Raw genomic sequence first — 10,031 nt, 5'->3', positions numbered from 1 at the left:
GGGGATGCAACACGAGGACTGCGGTTTAAAAGGATAGTACCCATAGCGAGCGGTCCAGCGGTTTAAAAGAAAGATTAAAAAGAGGGTGGGGGATGCAACACGAGGACTTCCCAGGGGTCCGTCACGTACTGCGCGCAAAATGTACTTGACCCTCTCTCTCCGCGCAACTTCTCTCGCTTAGCGGTTTAGCGGTTTAAAAGGATAGTACGCTTAGCGAGCCGTCCAGCGGTTTAAAAAAAAGATTAAAAAGAGGGTGGGGGATGCAACACGAGGACTTCCCAGGGGGTCCGTCACGTACTGCGCGCAAAATGTACTTGACCCTCTCTCTCCGCGCAACTTCTCTCGCTTAGCGGTTTAGCGGTTTAAAAGGATAGTACCCTTAGCGAGCCGTCCAGCGGTTTAAAAGAAAGATTAAAAAGAGGGGGGGGGATGCAACACGAGGACTTCCCAGGGGGTCCGTCACGTACTGCGCGCAAAATGTACTTGACCCTCTCTCTCCGCGCAACTTCTCTCGCTTAGCGGTTTAGCGGTTTAAAAGGATAGTACGCTTAGCGAGCCGTCCAGCGGTTTAAAAGAAAGATTAAAAAGAGGGTGGGGGATGCAACACGAGGACTTCCCAGGGGGTCACCCATCCTAGTACTACTCTCGCCCAAGCACGCTTAACTTCGGAGTTCTGATGGGATCCGGTGCATTAGTGCTGGTATGATCGCATCCGTCACGTACTGCGCGCAAAATGTACTTGACCCTCTCTCTCCGCGCAACTTCTCTCGCTTAGCGGTTTAGCGGTTTAAAAGGATAGTACCCTTAGCGAGCGGTCCAGCGGTTTAAAAGAAAGATTAAAAAGAGGGTGGGGGATGCAACACGAGGACTTCCCAGGGGGTCACCCATCCTAGTACTACTCTCGCCCAAGCACGTTTCACTTCGGAGTTCTGATGGGATCCGGTGCATTAGTGCTGGTATGATCGCATCCGTCACGTACTGCGCGCAAAATGTACTTGACCCTCTCTCTCCGCGCAACTTCTCTCGCTTAGCGGTTTAGCGGTTTAAAAGGATAGTACCCTTAGCGAGCCGTCCAGCGGTTTAAAAAAAAGATTAAAAAGAGGGTGGGGGATGCAACACGAGGACTTCCCAAGTGGTCACCCATCTTAGTACTACTCTCGCCCAAGCACGCTTAACTTCGGAGTTCTGATGGGATCCGGTGCATTAGTGCTGGTATGATCGCATCCGTCACGTACTGCGCGCAAAATGTACTTGCCCCTCCCTCTCCGCGCAACTTCTCTCGCTTAGCGGTTTAGCGGTTTAAAAGGATAGTACCCTTAACGAGCGGTCCAGCGGTTTAAAAGAAAGATTAAAAAGAGGGAGGGGGATGCAACACGAGGACTTCCCAGGGGGTCCGTCACGTACTGCGCGCAAAATGTACTTGCCCCTCCCTCTCCGCGCAACTTCTCTCGCTTAGCGGTTTAGCGGTTTAAAAGGATAGTACCCTTAACGAGCGGTCCAGCGGTTTAAAAGAAAGATTAAAAAGAGGGAGGGGGATGCAACACGAGGACTTCCCAGGGGGTCCGTCACGTACTGCGCGCAAAATGTACTTGCCCCTCCCTCTCCGCGCAACTTCTCTCGCTTAGCGGTTTAGCGGTTTAAAAGGATAGTACCCTTAACGAGCGGTCCAGCGGTTTAAAAGAAAGATTAAAAAGAGGGAGGGGGATGCAACACGAGGACTTCCCAGGGGGTCCGTCACGTACTGCGCGCAAAATGTACTTGCCCCTCCCTCTCCGCGCAACTTCTCTCGCTTAGCGGTTTAGCGGTTTAAAAGGATAGTACCCTTAACGAGCGGTCCAGCGGTTTAAAAGAAAGATTAAAAAGAGGGAGGGGGATGCAACACGAGGACTTCCCAGGGGGTCCGTCACGTACTGCGCGCAAAATGTACTTGCCCCTCCCTCTCCGCGCAACTTCTCTCGCTTAGCGGTTTAGCGGTTTAAAAGGATAGTACCCTTAACGAGCGGTCCAGCGGTTTAAAAGAAAGATTAAAAAGAGGGAGGGGGATGCAACACGAGGACTTCCCAGGGGGTCCGTCACGTACTGCGCGCAAAATGTACTTGCCCCTCCCTCTCCGCGCAACTTCTCTCGCTTAGCGGTTTAGCGGTTTAAAAGGATAGTACCCTTAACGAGCGGTCCAGCGGTTTAAAAGAAAGATTAAAAAGAGGGAGGGGGATGCAACACGAGGACTTCCCAGGGGGTCCGTCACGTACTGCGCGCAAAATGTACTTGCCCCTCCCTCTCCGCGCAACTTCTCTCGCTTAGCGGTTTAGCGGTTTAAAAGGATAGTACCCTTAACGAGCGGTCCAGCGGTTTAAAAGAAAGATTAAAAAGAGGGAGGGGGATGCAACACGAGGACTTCCCAGGGGGTCCGTCACGTACTGCGCGCAAAATGTACTTGCCCCTCCCTCTCCGCGCAACTTCTCTCGCTTAGCGGTTTAGCGGTTTAAAAGGATAGTACCCTTAACGAGCGGTCCAGCGGTTTAAAAGAAAGATTAAAAAGAGGGAGGGGGATGCAACACGAGGACTTCCCAGGGGGTCCGTCACGTACTGCGCGCAAAATGTACTTGCCCCTCCCTCTCCGCGCAACTTCTCTCGCTTAGCGGTTTAGCGGTTTAAAAGGATAGTACCCTTAACGAGCGGTCCAGCGGTTTAAAAGAAAGATTAAAAAGAGGGAGGGGGATGCAACACGAGGACTTCCCAGGGGGTCCGTCACGTACTGCGCGCAAAATGTACTTGCCCCTCCCTCTCCGCGCAACTTCTCTCGCTTAGCGGTTTAGCGGTTTAAAAGGATAGTACCCTTAACGAGCGGTCCAGCGGTTTAAAAGAAAGATTAAAAAGAGGGAGGGGGATGCAACACGAGGACTTCCCAAGCGGTCTCCCATCTTAGTACTACTCTCGCCCAAGCACGCTTGACTTCGGAGTTCTGATGGGATCCGGTGCATTAGTGCTGGTATGATCGCATCCGTCACGTACTGCACGCAAAATGTACTTGACCCTCTCTCTCCGCGCAATTTCTCTCGCTTAGCGGTTTAGCGGTTTAAAAGGATAGTACCCTTAGCGAGCGGTCCAGCGGTTTAAAAGAAAGATTAAAAAGAGGGTGGGGGATGCAACACGAGGACTTCCCAGGGGGTCACCCATCCTAGTACTACTCTCGCCCAAGCACGCTTAACTTCGGAGTTCTGATGGGATCCGGTGCATTAGTGCTGGTATGATCGCATCCGTCACGTACTGCGCGCAAAATGTACTTGACCCTCTCTCTCCGCGCAACTTCTCTCGCTTAGCGGTTTAGCGGTTTAAAAGGATAGTACCCTTAGCGAGCGGTCCAGCGGTTTAAAAGAAAGATTAAAAAGAGGGTGGGGGATGCAACACGAGGACTTCCCAGGGGGTCACCCATCCTAGTACTACTCTCGCCCAAACACGCTTCACTTCGGAGTTCTGATGGGATCCGGAGCATTAGTGCTGGTATGATCGCATCCGTCACGTACTGCGCGCAAAATGTACTTGACCCTCTCTCTCCGCGCAACCTCTCTCGCTTAGCGGTTTAAAAGGATAGTACCCTTAGCGAGCGGTCCAGCGGTTTAAAAGAAAGATTAAAAAGAGGGTGGGGGATGCAACACGAGGACTTCCCAGGGGTCCGTCACGTACTGCGCGCAAAATGTACTCGACCCTCTCTCTCCGCGCAACCTCTCTCGCTTAGCGGTTTAACAGGATAGTACCCTTAGCGAGCGGTCCAGCGGTTTAAAAGAAAGATTAAAAAGAGGGTGGGGGATGCAACACGAGGACTTCCCAGGGGGTCACCCATCCTAGTACTACTCTCGCCCAAGCGCGCTTCACTTCGGAGTTTTGATGAGATCCGATGCATTAGTGCTGGTATGATCGCATCCGTCACGTACTGCGCGCAAAATGTACTTGACCCTCTCTCTCCGCGCAACTTCTCTCGCTTAGCGGTTTAGCGGTTTAAAAGGATAGTACCCTTAGCGAGCGGTCCAGCGGTTTAAAAGAAAGATTAAAAACCGGATGCAACACGAGGACTTCCCAGGGGGTCACCCATCCTAGTACTACTCTCGCCCAAGCACGCTTGACTTCGGAGTTCTGATGGGATTCGGTGCATTAGTGCTGGTATGATCGCATCCGTCACGTACTGCGCGCAAAATGTACTTGACCCTCTCTCTCCGCGCAACTTCTCTCGCTTAGCGCTTTAGCGGTTTAAAAGGATAGGACCCTTGGCGAGCGGGCCAGCGGTTTAAAAGAAAGATTAAAAACCGGATGCAACACGAGGACTTCCCAGGGGGTCCGTCACGTATTGCGCGCAAAATGTACTTGACCCTCTCTCTCCGCGCAACTTCTCTCGCTTAGCGGTTTAAAAGGATAGTATCCTTAGCGAGCGGTCCAGCGGTTTAAAAGAAAGATTAAAAAGAGGGTGGGGGATGCAACACGAGGGCTTCCCAGGGGGTCACCCATCCTAGTACTACTCTCGCCCAAGCACGCTTGACTTCGGAGTTCTGATGGGATCCGGTGCATTAGTGCTGGTAAGATCGCATCCGTCACATACTGCGCGCAAAATGTACTTGACCCTCTCTCTCCGCGCAACTTCTCTCGCTTAGCGGTTTAGCGGTTTAAAAGGATAGTACCCTTAGCGAGCGGTCCAGCGGTTTAAAAGAAAGATTAAAAAGAGGGTGGGGGATGCAACACGGGGACTTCCCAGGGGGTCACCCATCCTAGTACTACTCTCGCCCAAGCTCGCTTCACTTCGGAGTTCTGATGGGATTCGGTGCATTAGTGCTGGTATGATCGCATCCGTCACATACTGCGCGCAAAATGTACTTGACCCTCTCTCTCCGCGCAACTTCTCTCACTTAGCGGTTTAACGGTTTAAAAGGATAGTACCCTTAGCGAGCGGTCCAGCGGTTCGGTTTAAAAGGATAGTACCCTTAGCGAGCGGTCCAGCGGTTTGGTTTAAAAGGATAGTACCCTTAGCGAGCGGTCCAGCGGTTTAAAAGAAAGATTAAAAAGCCTTAGCGAGCGGTCCAGCGGTTTAAAAGAAAGATTAAAAAGAGGGTGGGGGATGCCCAGCGGTTTAAAAGAAAGATTAAAAAGAGGGTGGGGGATGCAGCACGAGGACTTCCCAGGGGGTTACCCATCCTAGTACTACTCTCGCCCAAGCACACTTAACATCGGAGTTCTGATGGGATCCGGTGCATTAGTGCTGGTATGATCGCATCCGTCATGTACTGCGCGCAAAATGTACTTGACCCTCTCTCTCCGCGCAACTTCTCTCGCTTAGCGGTTTAGCGGTTTAAAAGGATAGTACCCTTAGCGAGCGGTCCAGCGGTTTAAAAGAAAGATTAAAAAGAGGGTGGGGGATGCAGCACGAGGACTTCCCAGGGGGTTACCCATCCTAGTACTACTCTCGCCCAAGCACGCTTGACGTCGGAGTTCTGATGGGATTCGGTGCATTAGTGCTGGTATGATCGCATCCGTCACATACTGCGCGCAAAATGTACTTGACCCTCTCTCTCCGCGCAACTTCTCTCGCTTAGCGGTTTAGCGGTTTAAAAGAATAGTACCCTTAGCGAGCGGTCAAGCGGTTTAAAAGAAAGATTAAAAAGAGGGTGGGGGATGCAACACGAGGACTTCCCAGGGGGTCCGTCACGTACTGCGCGCAAAATGTACTTGACCCTCTCTCTCCGCGCAACTTCTCTCGCTTAGCGGTTTAGCGGTTTAAAAGGATAGTACCCTTAGCGAGCGGTTTAAAAGAAAGATTAAAAAGAGGGTGGGGGATGCAACACGAGGACTTCCCAGGGGGTTACCCATCCTAGTACTACTCTCGCCCAAGCACACTTAACTTCGGAGTTCTGATGGGAGCCGGGGCATTAGTGCTGGTATGATCGCATCCGTCACATACTGCGCGCAAAATGTACTTGACCCTCTCTCTCCGCGCAACTTCTCTCGCTTAGCGGTTTAGCGGTTTAAAAGGATAGTACCCTTAGCGAGCGGTCCAGCGGTTTAAAAGAAAGATTAAAAACAGGGTGGGGGATGCAACACGAGGACTTCCCAGGGGGTCACCCATCCTAGTACTACTCTCGCCCAAGCACGCTTGACTTCGGAGTTCTGATGGGATTCGGTGCATTAGTGCTGGTATGATCGCATCCGTCACGTACTGCGCGCAAAATGTGCTTGACCCTCTCTCTCCGCGCAACTTCTCTCGCTTAGCGGTTTAGCGGTTTAAAAGGATAGTATCCTTAGCGAGCGGTCCAGCGGTTTAAAAGAAAGATTAAAAAGAGGGTGGGGGATGCAACACGAGGGCTTCCCAGGGGGTCACCCATCCTAGTACTACTCTCGCCCAAGCACGCTTGACTTCGGAGTTCTGATGGGATCCGGTGCATTAGTGCTGGTAAGATCGCATACGTCACGTACTGCGCGCAAAATGTACTTGACCCTCTCTCTCCGCGCAACTTCTCTCGCTTAGCGGTTTAGCGGTTTAAAAGGATAGTACCCTTAGCGAGCCGTCCAGCGGTTTAAAAGAAAGATTAAAAAGAGGGTGGGGGATGCAGCACGAGGACTTCCCAGGGGGTTACCCATCCTAGTACTACTCTCGCCGAAGCACGCTTAGCTTCGGAGTTCTGATAGGATCCGATGCATTAGTGCTGGTATGATCGCAGCCGTCACGTACTGCGCGCAAAATGTACTTGGCCCTCTCTCTCCGCGCAACTTCTCTCACTTAGCGGTTTAGCGGTTTGAAAGGATAGTACCCTTAGCGAGCCGTCCAGCGGTTTAAAAGAAAGATTAAAAAGAGGGTGGGGGATGCAGCACGAGGACTTCCCAGGGGGTTACCCATCCTAGTACTACTCTCGCCGAAGCACGCTTAGCTTCGGAGTTCTGATAGGATCCGATGCATTAGTGCTGGTATGATCGCAGCCGTCACGTACTGCGCGCAAAATGTACTTGGCCCTCTCTCTCCGCGCAACTTCTCTCACTTAGCGGTTTAGCGGTTTGAAAGGATAGTACCCTTAGCGAGCCGTCCAGCGGTTTAAAAGAAAGATTAAAAAGAGGGTGGGGGATGCAGCACGAGGACTTCCCAGGGGGTTACCCATCCTAGTACTACTCTCGCCGAAGCACGCTTAGCTTCGGAGTTCTGATAGGATCCGATGCATTAGTGCTGGTATGATCGCAGCCGTCACGTACTGCGCGCAAAATGTACTTGGCCCTCTCTCTCCGCGCAACTTCTCTCACTTAGCGGTTTAGCGGTTTGAAAGGATAGTACCCTTAGCGAGCCGTCCAGCGGTTTAAAAGAAAGATTAAAAAGAGGGTGGGGGATGCAGCACGAGGACTTCCCAGGGGGTTACCCATCCTAGTACTACTCTCGCCGAAGCACGCTTAGCTTCGGAGTTCTGATAGGATCCGATGCATTAGTGCTGGTATGATCGCAGCCGTCACGTACTGCGCGCAAAATGTACTTGGCCCTCTCTCTCCGCGCAACTTCTCTCACTTAGCGGTTTAGCGGTTTGAAAGGATAGTACCCTTAGCGAGCCGTCCAGCGGTTTAAAAGAAAGATTAAAAAGAGGGTGGGGGATGCAGCACGAGGACTTCCCAGGGGGTTACCCATCCTAGTACTACTCTCGCCGAAGCACGCTTAGCTTCGGAGTTCTGATAGGATCCGATGCATTAGTGCTGGTATGATCGCAGCCGTCACGTACTGCGCGCAAAATGTACTTGGCCCTCTCTCTCCGCGCAACTTCTCTCACTTAGCGGTTTAGCGGTTTGAAAGGATAGTACCCTTAGCGAGCCGTCCAGCGGTTTAAAAGAAAGATTAAAAAGAGGGTGGGGGATGCAACACGAGGACTTCCCAGGGGGTCACCCATCCTAGTACTACTCTCGCCCAAGCGCGCTTCACTTCGGAGTTCTGATGGGATTCGGTTCATTAGTGCTGGTATGATCGCATCCGTCACATACTGCGCGCAAAATGTACTTGACCCTCTCTCTCCGCGCAACTTCTCTCGCTTAGCGGTCTAGCGGTTTAAAAGGATAGTACCCTTAGCGAGCGGTCCAGCGGTTTAAAAGAAAGATTAAAAAGAGGGTGGGGGATGCAACACGAGGACTTCCCAGGGGGTCACCCATCCTAGTACTACTCTCGCCCAAGCAAGCTTCACTTCGGAGTTCTGATGGGATCCGGTGCATTAGTGCTGGTATGATCGCATCCGTCACGTACTGCGCGCAAAATGTACTTGACCCTCTCTCTCCGCGCAACTTCTCTCGCTTAGCGGTTTAGCGGTTTAAAAGGATAGTACCCTTAGCGAGCCGTCCAGCGGTTTAAAAAAAAGATTAAAAAGAGGGTGGGGGATGCAACACGAGGATTTCCCAAGGGGTCACCCATCCTAGTACTACTCTCGCCCAAGCACGCTTGACTTCGGAGTTCTGATGGGATCCGGTGCATTAGTGCTGGTATGATCGCATCCGTCATATACTGCGCGCAAAATGTACTTGACCCTCTTTCTCCGCGCAACTTCTCTCGCTTAGCGGTTTAGCGGTTTAAAAGAAAGATTAAAAAGAGGGAGGGGATGCAACACGAGGATTTCCCAAGGGGTCACCCATCCTAGTACTACTCCCGCCCAAGCACGCTTGACTTCGGAGTTCTGATGGGATTCGGAGCATTAGTGCTGGTATGATCGCATCCGTCATATACTGCGCGCAAAATGTACTTGACCCTCTTTCTCCGCGCAACTTCTCTCGCTTAGCGGTTTAGCGGTTTAAAAGAAAGATTAAAAAGAGGGAGGGGATGCAACACGAGGATTTCCCAAGGGGTCACCCATCCTAGTACTACTCCCGCCCAAGCACGCTTGACTTCGGAGTTCTGATGGGATTCGGAGCATTAGTGCTGGTATGATCGCATCCGTCATATACTGCGCGCAAAATGTACTTGACCCTCTTTCTCCGCGCAACTTCTCTCGCTTAGCGGTTTAGCGGTTTAAAAGAAAGATTAAAAAGAGGGAGGGGATGCAACACGAGGATTTCCCAAGGGGTCACCCATCCTAGTACTACTCCCGCCCAAGCACGCTTGACTTCGGAGTTCTGATGGGATTCGGAGCATTAGTGCTGGTATGATCGCATCCGTCATATACTGCGCGCAAAATGTACTTGACCCTCTTTCTCCGCGCAACTTCTCTCGCTTAGCGGTTTAGCGGTTTAAAAGAAAGATTAAAAAGAGGGAGGGGATGCAACACGAGGATTTCCCAAGGGGTCACCCATCCTAGTACTACTCCCGCCCAAGCACGCTTGACTTCGGAGTTCTGATGGGATTCGGAGCATTAGTGCTGGTATGATCGCATCCGTCATATACTGCGCGCAAAATGTACTTGACCCTCTTTCTCCGCGCAACTTCTCTCGCTTAGCGGTTTAGCGGTTTAAAAGAAAGATTAAAAAGAGGGAGGGGATGCAACACGAGGATTTCCCAAGGGGTCACCCATCCTAGTACTACTCCCGCCCAAGCACGCTTGACTTCGGAGTTCTGATGGGATTCGGAGCATTAGTGCTGGTATGATCGCATCCGTCATATACTGCGCGCAAAATGTACTTGACCCTCTTTCTCCGCGCAACTTCTCTCGCTTAGCGGTTTAGCGGTTTAAAAGAAAGATTAAAAAGAGGGAGGGGATGCAACACGAGGATTTCCCAAGGGGTCACCCATCCTAGTACTACTCCCGCCCAAGCACGCTTGACTTCGGAGTTCTGATGGGATTCGGTGCATTAGTGCTGGTATGATCGCATCCGTCATATACTGCGCGCAAAATGTACTTGACCCTCTCTCTCCGCGCAACTTCTCTCGCTTAGCGGTTTAGCGGTTTAAAAGGATAGTACCCTTAGCGAGCCGTCCAGCGGTTTAAAAAAAAGATTAAAAAGAGGGGATGCAACACGAGGATTTCCCAAGGGGTCACCCATCCTAGTACTACTCTCGCCCAAGCACGCTTGACTTCGGAGTTCTGATGGGATCCGGTGCA

At 51.6% G+C, this 10,031-nt stretch overlaps 29 non-coding genes across 29 annotated transcripts; all 29 read right to left on the bottom strand.

The window, feature by feature from the left end:
* Nucleotides 1–595: 595 nt before the first annotated feature.
* On the bottom strand, nucleotides 596–714 carry LOC116008147. Its single transcript, XR_004095545.1, has one exon. It is a non-coding gene; the product is annotated as a 5S ribosomal RNA (ribosomal RNA).
* A 137-nt stretch (nucleotides 715–851) lies between these two features.
* On the bottom strand, nucleotides 852–970 carry LOC116008197. The gene has a single exon (XR_004095595.1). It is a non-coding gene; the product is annotated as a 5S ribosomal RNA (ribosomal RNA).
* A 137-nt stretch (nucleotides 971–1,107) lies between these two features.
* On the bottom strand, nucleotides 1,108–1,226 carry LOC116008110. Its single transcript, XR_004095509.1, has one exon. It is a non-coding gene; the product is annotated as a 5S ribosomal RNA (ribosomal RNA).
* A 1,658-nt stretch (nucleotides 1,227–2,884) lies between these two features.
* LOC116008247 lies at nucleotides 2,885–3,003 on the bottom strand. Its single transcript, XR_004095642.1, has one exon. It is a non-coding gene; the product is annotated as a 5S ribosomal RNA (ribosomal RNA).
* Nucleotides 3,004–3,140: 137 nt separating this feature from the next.
* Nucleotides 3,141–3,259, bottom strand: LOC116008135. Its single transcript, XR_004095534.1, has one exon. It is a non-coding gene; the product is annotated as a 5S ribosomal RNA (ribosomal RNA).
* Nucleotides 3,260–3,396: 137 nt separating this feature from the next.
* On the bottom strand, nucleotides 3,397–3,515 carry LOC116008350. The gene has a single exon (XR_004095738.1). It is a non-coding gene; the product is annotated as a 5S ribosomal RNA (ribosomal RNA).
* Nucleotides 3,516–3,804: 289 nt separating this feature from the next.
* On the bottom strand, nucleotides 3,805–3,923 carry LOC116008770. Its single transcript, XR_004096128.1, has one exon. It is a non-coding gene; the product is annotated as a 5S ribosomal RNA (ribosomal RNA).
* Nucleotides 3,924–4,053: 130 nt separating this feature from the next.
* LOC116008497 lies at nucleotides 4,054–4,172 on the bottom strand. The gene has a single exon (XR_004095875.1). It is a non-coding gene; the product is annotated as a 5S ribosomal RNA (ribosomal RNA).
* A 291-nt stretch (nucleotides 4,173–4,463) lies between these two features.
* Nucleotides 4,464–4,582, bottom strand: LOC116008291. Its single transcript, XR_004095683.1, has one exon. It is a non-coding gene; the product is annotated as a 5S ribosomal RNA (ribosomal RNA).
* Nucleotides 4,583–4,719: 137 nt separating this feature from the next.
* Nucleotides 4,720–4,838, bottom strand: LOC116008616. Its single transcript, XR_004095988.1, has one exon. It is a non-coding gene; the product is annotated as a 5S ribosomal RNA (ribosomal RNA).
* A 305-nt stretch (nucleotides 4,839–5,143) lies between these two features.
* LOC116008521 lies at nucleotides 5,144–5,262 on the bottom strand. Its single transcript, XR_004095898.1, has one exon. It is a non-coding gene; the product is annotated as a 5S ribosomal RNA (ribosomal RNA).
* A 137-nt stretch (nucleotides 5,263–5,399) lies between these two features.
* On the bottom strand, nucleotides 5,400–5,518 carry LOC116008744. Its single transcript, XR_004096105.1, has one exon. It is a non-coding gene; the product is annotated as a 5S ribosomal RNA (ribosomal RNA).
* A 298-nt stretch (nucleotides 5,519–5,816) lies between these two features.
* LOC116008615 lies at nucleotides 5,817–5,935 on the bottom strand. Its single transcript, XR_004095987.1, has one exon. It is a non-coding gene; the product is annotated as a 5S ribosomal RNA (ribosomal RNA).
* A 137-nt stretch (nucleotides 5,936–6,072) lies between these two features.
* LOC116008403 lies at nucleotides 6,073–6,191 on the bottom strand. The gene has a single exon (XR_004095789.1). It is a non-coding gene; the product is annotated as a 5S ribosomal RNA (ribosomal RNA).
* Nucleotides 6,192–6,328: 137 nt separating this feature from the next.
* On the bottom strand, nucleotides 6,329–6,447 carry LOC116008419. Its single transcript, XR_004095804.1, has one exon. It is a non-coding gene; the product is annotated as a 5S ribosomal RNA (ribosomal RNA).
* A 137-nt stretch (nucleotides 6,448–6,584) lies between these two features.
* LOC116008933 lies at nucleotides 6,585–6,703 on the bottom strand. Its single transcript, XR_004096280.1, has one exon. It is a non-coding gene; the product is annotated as a 5S ribosomal RNA (ribosomal RNA).
* A 137-nt stretch (nucleotides 6,704–6,840) lies between these two features.
* Nucleotides 6,841–6,959, bottom strand: LOC116008932. Its single transcript, XR_004096279.1, has one exon. It is a non-coding gene; the product is annotated as a 5S ribosomal RNA (ribosomal RNA).
* A 137-nt stretch (nucleotides 6,960–7,096) lies between these two features.
* LOC116008931 lies at nucleotides 7,097–7,215 on the bottom strand. Its single transcript, XR_004096278.1, has one exon. It is a non-coding gene; the product is annotated as a 5S ribosomal RNA (ribosomal RNA).
* Nucleotides 7,216–7,352: 137 nt separating this feature from the next.
* Nucleotides 7,353–7,471, bottom strand: LOC116008930. The gene has a single exon (XR_004096277.1). It is a non-coding gene; the product is annotated as a 5S ribosomal RNA (ribosomal RNA).
* A 137-nt stretch (nucleotides 7,472–7,608) lies between these two features.
* Nucleotides 7,609–7,727, bottom strand: LOC116008929. The gene has a single exon (XR_004096276.1). It is a non-coding gene; the product is annotated as a 5S ribosomal RNA (ribosomal RNA).
* A 137-nt stretch (nucleotides 7,728–7,864) lies between these two features.
* On the bottom strand, nucleotides 7,865–7,983 carry LOC116008729. Its single transcript, XR_004096091.1, has one exon. It is a non-coding gene; the product is annotated as a 5S ribosomal RNA (ribosomal RNA).
* A 137-nt stretch (nucleotides 7,984–8,120) lies between these two features.
* On the bottom strand, nucleotides 8,121–8,239 carry LOC116008340. Its single transcript, XR_004095729.1, has one exon. It is a non-coding gene; the product is annotated as a 5S ribosomal RNA (ribosomal RNA).
* Nucleotides 8,240–8,376: 137 nt separating this feature from the next.
* Nucleotides 8,377–8,495, bottom strand: LOC116008199. Its single transcript, XR_004095596.1, has one exon. It is a non-coding gene; the product is annotated as a 5S ribosomal RNA (ribosomal RNA).
* Nucleotides 8,496–8,594: 99 nt separating this feature from the next.
* LOC116008563 lies at nucleotides 8,595–8,713 on the bottom strand. The gene has a single exon (XR_004095938.1). It is a non-coding gene; the product is annotated as a 5S ribosomal RNA (ribosomal RNA).
* Nucleotides 8,714–8,812: 99 nt separating this feature from the next.
* Nucleotides 8,813–8,931, bottom strand: LOC116008562. The gene has a single exon (XR_004095937.1). It is a non-coding gene; the product is annotated as a 5S ribosomal RNA (ribosomal RNA).
* Nucleotides 8,932–9,030: 99 nt separating this feature from the next.
* LOC116008561 lies at nucleotides 9,031–9,149 on the bottom strand. Its single transcript, XR_004095936.1, has one exon. It is a non-coding gene; the product is annotated as a 5S ribosomal RNA (ribosomal RNA).
* Nucleotides 9,150–9,248: 99 nt separating this feature from the next.
* LOC116008559 lies at nucleotides 9,249–9,367 on the bottom strand. Its single transcript, XR_004095934.1, has one exon. It is a non-coding gene; the product is annotated as a 5S ribosomal RNA (ribosomal RNA).
* Nucleotides 9,368–9,466: 99 nt separating this feature from the next.
* On the bottom strand, nucleotides 9,467–9,585 carry LOC116008558. The gene has a single exon (XR_004095933.1). It is a non-coding gene; the product is annotated as a 5S ribosomal RNA (ribosomal RNA).
* Nucleotides 9,586–9,684: 99 nt separating this feature from the next.
* Nucleotides 9,685–9,803, bottom strand: LOC116008486. The gene has a single exon (XR_004095865.1). It is a non-coding gene; the product is annotated as a 5S ribosomal RNA (ribosomal RNA).
* Between the last annotated feature and the right edge of the window lie 228 nt (nucleotides 9,804–10,031).

This window comes from Ipomoea triloba, chromosome 16 (assembly GCF_003576645.1).
Source record: "Ipomoea triloba cultivar NCNSP0323 chromosome 16, ASM357664v1".
In the NCBI taxonomy this organism is placed as follows: domain Eukaryota; kingdom Viridiplantae; phylum Streptophyta; class Magnoliopsida; order Solanales; family Convolvulaceae; genus Ipomoea; species Ipomoea triloba.
This window is presented reverse-complemented; position numbering and strand designations above follow the sequence as displayed.